We start from the raw sequence: 7,214 nt of genomic DNA, 5'->3' as shown, positions 1-7,214 counted from the left end.
AACATCTAGACTGATGTTTGAGCAAGCAACATGGCATTATAGCCTAGTCTAGTTGACACACAAAATGAACTATAACACCTGTGCCATGGTCTAGAAACACCTCTGAAAGCGGTAAGCTGAGGCAGCCATTGTGCTCATCTTGTTTCCCTTTTCTCATTACTGTTCTTTGTTGCCTAGTGTTCAGTGTATTTAAACCATTATATCATATTCTGACTTTTTAGGAATTTTTGGTTGACTCAGCTGGGATAGTAATTCTGGTTCCTGTTACTCTATCTTGGCCAGAAGTTTCCACTTCCCCCACTTACCAGTTTTAAAGTATAAAGTGAATCATGTTAGAAGAAACAAGAAGACACAGCTATGGCTCCAGAAAATCTTCCTTCCATGAATAGGTGTTAACAATTATCTGCGACTTTTGTAAGGTTTGCTCCTTACCTTCCAAGTACTGGGGTCTGGAGGGGTTAATTATGTGAATGTCAGAGTTGGAAAAGATAGTTAGGACTATTTGTCTATTAGCAATGAGGAAGCTTTTCTGAAAGTATTGGGATTATTATATGTTTTTTCCTCTTTTAAATCCCCTAATGTATTGGATTAGATTAATGCATTTTATAATAATATGCATTCCTTTAGTAAACCCCATATTTTAGTCAGCTCAGGATGCTGTAACAGAGTACAACAGTCTGGATGGCTTAAACAAGAAACATTTTGTGTGTGTGTGTGTGTGTACCAATCACACGGCAAACAACAAACATTTATTTCTCGTAGTTCTGGAGGCTGAAAGTCCAAAATAGGGTGAGAATTGCATGTGTCATCCCGTCAAGCCACTTTTCTAGCCTTCTGTCTACCTTGCTCCCTCTCCCACCTCCAGCGGTTCTGAACACTGCCACACCTCCACAGCCTATCCTCCTTTCTCCTTGGCGTTCCTGTCCATCCTTCCAGATTCGCTCACAGGTCACGGTATCCGAGGACTTCCTGAACCCTTTAGGGAAGGATAAAGCCTTCTGTTTGGCCGCTTGGTGAGGAAGGAGTCCGATATCCAGAGGCCCACTCCCTCTGCAGAAAATAAAGCCCCACAGAAGCCGAGATTTAGCCTCGGTCTCAGAAGTAACCCATCTCTAACTTTATTCCTGGCTCTTTGTTCCATCAGAACAGGATCTGAGGATTCGTATTCTTTGATTTTGATTTATATCCTCTAAATAAACGCGCACCAAGAGGCCACGGGATGCAATCCGACATCTTTACACTTGAACCCACTTGGTTGCTAAAAGAGTGAAACGAGTTTATTTTTGTAACAGAAATCTCTCCACTGGCTCCTTGTTTTCTAAGAAAAGGTGCACGGCGGTTTTCTGTGGTCAGGGACTAGAATGCAGAGATGGGGACAAGACTTGGGAGCAATTCAGTAGTTTCTATGATTAGTCCCTGGCAAAGCATTTTCTATCTTTCCTAGAAGTAACCTTCCTTTGTCCCGAGTATCTTTTTTTTTAAAAAAAAAAAAAAGAAAAGCACTCAGAAAGGGAAAGCCTGGGAAAATGTTTCTTCCTGAGATTTCTTACGTCGGTCTGTTCTTATTAGTTACCGAATGTCTGCAAGATGTAGGTTAATAAAAATTCCTTGATGATAGAGTCCTACAAAAAGGGAAGATGAAAATAATAACGTTTGTTTACAAAAGAGCAAATATATTAATAAATCTTAAAAACTAAAACGGAGTAAATTTCTATTTTATTTTATGAAGAGAGTTCAGAAATACAACTTTAGGCGTGGTGGGGATGTAGCTCAGTGGTAGAGCGCATGCTTAGCATGCATGAGGTCCCGGGTTCGATCCCCAGCATCTCCATTGCTTTTTTTTTTTTTTTTTTTTTTTGAGACAGAGTCTCGCTTTGTTGCCCAGGCTAGAGTGAGTGCCGTGGCGTCAGCCTAGCTCACAGCAACCTCAAACTCCTGGGCTCGAGCGATCCTTCTGCCTCAGCCTCCCTGGTAGCTGGGACTACAGGCATGTGCCACCATGCCCGGCTAATTTTTTATATATATATCAGTTGGCCAATTGATTTCTTTCTATTTATAGTAGAGACGGGGTCTCGCTCTTGCTCAGGCTGGTTTTGAACTCCTGACCTTGAGCAATCCGCCCGCCTCGGCCTCCCAAGAGCTAGGATTACAGGCGTGAGCCACAGCGCCCGGCCTCCATTGCTTTTTGTATCCCCCTCCGGAAACGTCTTTCATCTACGTTACAGTCACAAGCCTTTTTGTAGAATCCAAAAAGTAATCGCCTTGACCCCAGGTACTTATGTCTTGCTTCGGTTGTATTAATACTTGTAGCTCTTTTGCTTTTAAAATTTTATTCTTCTCTGTCCTCAGCAGGTTTTACACATTGGTTATCCACAAAAAGGAAAAACAAGGGTGACTTTGGACCCTATTCCATAAAATAATAATTGACATTTATCCATATAAACCCTAATTGGAAGACTTGTGAACTAATTAATCTTTTCACTTAGTTTTCATGCTGGAGTTTGGGGTGGAGGATGAGGCGGTAGGCTGAGCTCCTGTCTCAGGCTTCACATTTGGATGCTCAAGGAGAGAAAGATGGATTTCTCCAGAAGCTTGCTGGAAAGAAAGTGCACTCTCCCAGGACCGAGGCTATGAAAGTATCGGGTACATTTAGCTTCTCCAAATGAGGAAGTTCTCTAAGAAATCATTTAACGCAAAGGAGTGAAATAGTATTTCGACACAGACGTGGTTTTCCTTCAGTGATTGCATTTTGCCAGTGAGTTCATAGCGGTCGTTCGCACTGTTGTGTGGACCAGATCTCTTCCACACGTACCTCTCTTGAAATCTCTAAATTTGCCTCGCTGATTCTAAAACTACGTACTTCAACTCTCACTCTCAAAAGAAAAAAAAAAAAAATCCACTTCTCTTTCCAAAGCTGGCGCTATTTTACCATTCACATTCTTTGGCGAGCTCCTTGGTGCATGTTTCTGAAAGTCTAGCTCCCTTTTGGAATGCAGCATGTGTTGTGTCTCCATGCTTTAGTTTCAACTTTTAATTTGTGACAACCTGCCATATTAGCAAGTAAAGGAAGTTCAGAAAACAGTTTTCCTATGATTTTGTTTTTTTCCTCAGCCAGGCCTCCAGCAACGCCACTCATAGCCCCTTCCTGGCTGTGTTTAAGTCAAGAGCTCACAGACATGACCAACCAGAATGTCCCAAATTATTTTAAAATAGTAATGGCTACCATCCTTTATGTCAGACTTTAATGTTTTGATCTGTCAGCTAAGGGTGGATCCTCAGTGCTTGTGCCGCCTGAATGAGAAAAAAACCACAAAATTAATGTATGGGTCTTAGAACGCATCTGTGGGGTGCTCTGAAGCTTATATTCTATTGGCTTTTATTAGCTTCAGGTTAAATCATCCTCTGCTGTCAATTATTGAGCAATTGGTCTTGCTAATATTTATTCAAGACTACCGTAGTGTAACTTTGATGTAGCTTTAATGATAATAGAACACTTTGAACTAAATAAAAAATGGTAGCCACAGTGTCTATCACCTGAGTGAACAATCAAGAAATAGTTCCCAGACCTTTTCCTCACTTGTTCCTCATATTTTCAATGTGCTTTACTACCCACAGCCAACGCTAGCACTTGTGAGATACCGGGAGTTCTACCTAGCAACCAATTTTGAATTGTAATTATTCCTTACATCCTTTTCATTCTCTTACCTTCTTTTTTGGTCACTTCAAGACCATCACAAGATCATGATCAACTTGATCAAGGATTGCTTTTTGAGATTTTTCTATTCCACAACGTATGAAAAAAACCTTCTTTGAAATTTAATCACTGTTCAAGAACAGTGTCCTAGCTAATTTATGTCATCTAGCAGATGAAGTGTGCACTGGGTGGTGGGAGGGATGAGGAAAAAGACATTAATATAATTCCCTGAGCTCCCAGATTTCTTTACAGCTAAAGCATTGGAATTACCTGGAAATCTCTAAAATTTTTTGATGCCCAGATCTCACTCTGAGAGATTCTAGTTTAATTTCTCTAGAGAGTAGTCTGGGCACTAGCATTTTTAAGAGCTCCCCTGGTGATTTGAATATGCAGCCAAGGTTGAGAACCACTGGCTTAGAAAGTCTCCATTTAAATTATCTCCACATATCCACGAAGGTAAGATAAGGCATTCAGGGGGTACATCTGCAGGTTTATTTCTTTCTCGGTCAGGCTGAGCCTGTCTAGAGACACCGCTGGTAGTGTAGAGACACAATCAGTCATAGACACATGATCTGTCCTCAGACTTTTTAAAAGTCAAGGGCAGATGGAGATGATCAATGGGATGTAATTTAACCTCTCCACAAACAATTCTATCAAGTAGAGAGAAGCTTCTATTTTGTTTTTTGTCCTACCACAATTGTCCCAAGACTATGTAATCAGATTTGTCACTCCCTGAGATCCCTAATTTGCAAAGCTCCTTGCTGGGAAGAAAGTAGATTACTTAATAATTCAGGACCTTCTAGGAGAGAAGAGATATACTCTTAACCCCTGCTCCCCCAATTTGAATTTGGGGCTATCAGTAGCCTGAGATAGTTCTGACCTACGTTTAAAGCAAGGGAAGAAAATAAGTTTCCTGAAATAAATTTACCTCTTGGAAAAAGGGAGATGGCATTGATAACTTGGGGCTAAGTTTTCATAAGGGAGGGCTTGTTTTAATTTATCATATAACTCTGGGTTTCCAATAGGAAAATAAGAATGTTTTTAACAATATTTTAAGAGATGGCTATTTTAATTAGGTAAAACCAGAACTCATTTTCTGTAGTTTTTCTGCCCAAAGAATATTAAGAGGAGCAAAAGGTGGAAATAAAAGGGGCTATTTTCTAAGAGCCTAGAAAAGAGCAGAGAGCCGAAACCTGGGGAAAATTCTTCTATTTGCTGATCCTTATTCTTTAGCATTGAAGAGAAAGGCTAAGACTCTTTTTATTTACCAGCAATGAAGCTCCTCTCAGCCTACCTGAGTTGGACTCCATTTAGTAGTTTCTGTAAAGTCTTGTGGTTAGAAAAAATTAAATGTGAATAAGATCACTTAGTGAAGATTATAGTTTATTCTTTTCATTTTAAGGAAAAATAAGATATAGCAGACCTACATTGTAGAGTAAAAAATCCTTAGGTTGTGACCAATTACCTCTCAGTAATTTGAAATAAAATATGTCGTGGTATGCAGATGGGGAAAGAAAAGCAAATATCTTTTATTTCTTGTCTATATTGGGCCTTCAAGTACAAAGAGAGGACAAACTAGATCAGGGGAAAGTAATCGACTGGAGCACTTCTCACAAAGACATTTGTAACCAGAGTGTGTTACAGAAAACAGGACTGTAGGAAAATATGGCAAATCTGTGAGAATGTAAACATTCAAGAAAGGAAATCAGACAGTACTTGGCAAGAATCTCTAAAACATGAAATAAGTTATCCCCTGTGGCCACCTGGAACGAAAAGCCCACTCAAAGGCAAACTTCTGGGCCTAAGTTGCCCTAGCCTGAAATAATATTAAGATCCTAAGAGAGAAATGGTGGGTGGGGAGGAGAAGACATTTACATTAACATATTATGTACTGAAAATGTTAAAGAAAAAAAGACTACATTCAAGGTAGGAAAGAACAGGAGAGGAATTAATCCTGGTTATATATATACACACACTAGTATATACAAACACACACACATATATAATCTTTACCAGGAAAGAAAAAGCTCTTGCCCAAATCCCTCAGTAGACTTCAATTTATATCTTATGGGCCAGAACTAGGGCGCATGGCCACCTCTTGATCTAAGGGAAGCTAAAGAAAGGGATAACTCACTTTCTTTTTTTTTTTTTTTTTTTTTTTTTTTTTTTGAGACAGAGTCTCGCTTCTTGCCCAGGCTAGAGTGAGTGCCGTGGCGTCAGCCTAGCTCACAGCAACCTCAAACTCCTGGGCTCAAGCGATCCTGCTGTCTCAGCCTCCCAAGTAGCGGGGACTACAGGCATGCGCCACCATGCCCAGCTAATGTTTTAGTTGGTCAATTAATTTATTTCTATTTTTGGTAGAGACAGGGTCTCGCTCAGGCTGGTTTCGAACTCCTGACCTTGAGCAATCCGCCCGCCTCGGCCTCCCAAAGTGCTAGGATTACAGGCGTGAGCCACCGATAACTCACTTTCTGAGTTCACATAGTGTGAAGTGGTCAAAGGAGAAGACAGGTGGATATGAGGGTTGGAATAGCAGGTATACAGCGTCTACTCATTTAAAATAGCAACAAAAAGATTAACTTTCTAGTAATGAGCAATGTAACAAATGCACTAGATATACTCTTACATTTGTGGTCAATTGATTTCAATAAGTGTGCTAAAGCAATTAAATGGGGGAAAGAATAGGTTTTTTTAAGGTGTCTAAACACTGGATTTCCATATGCAAAAGAATGAATCTGGACCCTTTACCTCGTATCAGACACACAGACTAACTAAAAGTGGATATATATGCGAGAATTAAAACTATAAAAATCTTAGGAGAAAACACAGAAGTAAATTGTTATGACTTTGGATTAGGCAATGGTTTTTTAGATATGACATCAAAAGAACAAGCAACAAAAGAAAAAAAATAAATTGGAGTTCCTCAAACTTAAAATCTGTTGTGCTTCAAAGGACCTCATCAATAAAGTGAAAAGACAACCCGCAAAATGAGAAATGAAAGAAAATATTTCCAAATCTTATATCTGATAAGAAACTTGTATCCAGAATATATAAAGAACCCTTATAATCCAACAATAAAAAGGCAAGTGACTCAATTTAAAAATGGACAAATAACTTGAATAGGCATTTCTCCAAAGAAGATAAAAAAAAATGAAGATCAATTTATTTGAAATATTTAACTTTCTGCTTTCTTCATTTTTTTGGTATTTCCAATAAGTTATTCATCAATAAAAATTAAATATTAAAATAAACTAAGTAGATGGAAAATGTTATACTGAAGAGAGCTAATTTGCTCGGAGAGAACTTCCTTTGCTTAAACCTTAAGTGGTCTTATTTTTCCCCCCAAAGTTTTCTTTTAGGGTAAATTCTAAGTTATTTGCAATGGTTGTCTTGAAAAATCAGGAAAATTTAGATCACTGTGGCAAAGTTACTGTCGTTATTTTTTCCCCTTTTACTTTTGTTATCTTTCTGGTATGTTTGATGTGAAGTGCTGGGCAATTTGCCTTTACCTGTGTCAGTG

The 7,214-nt window shown here is 39.0% G+C and overlaps 1 non-coding gene across 1 annotated transcript; it reads left to right on the top strand.

Moving 5' to 3' along the window:
• Positions 1-1,759: 1,759 nt before the first annotated feature.
• TRNAA-AGC (transfer RNA alanine (anticodon AGC)) lies at positions 1,760-1,831 on the top strand. The gene has a single exon. It is a non-coding gene; the product is annotated as a tRNA-Ala (tRNA).
• The last annotated feature ends 5,383 nt before the right edge of the window (positions 1,832-7,214 follow it).

Source organism: Microcebus murinus, chromosome 15, assembly GCF_040939455.1.
Source record: "Microcebus murinus isolate Inina chromosome 15, M.murinus_Inina_mat1.0, whole genome shotgun sequence".
Lineage (NCBI taxonomy): Eukaryota > Metazoa > Chordata > Mammalia > Primates > Cheirogaleidae > Microcebus > Microcebus murinus.
This window is presented reverse-complemented; position numbering and strand designations above follow the sequence as displayed.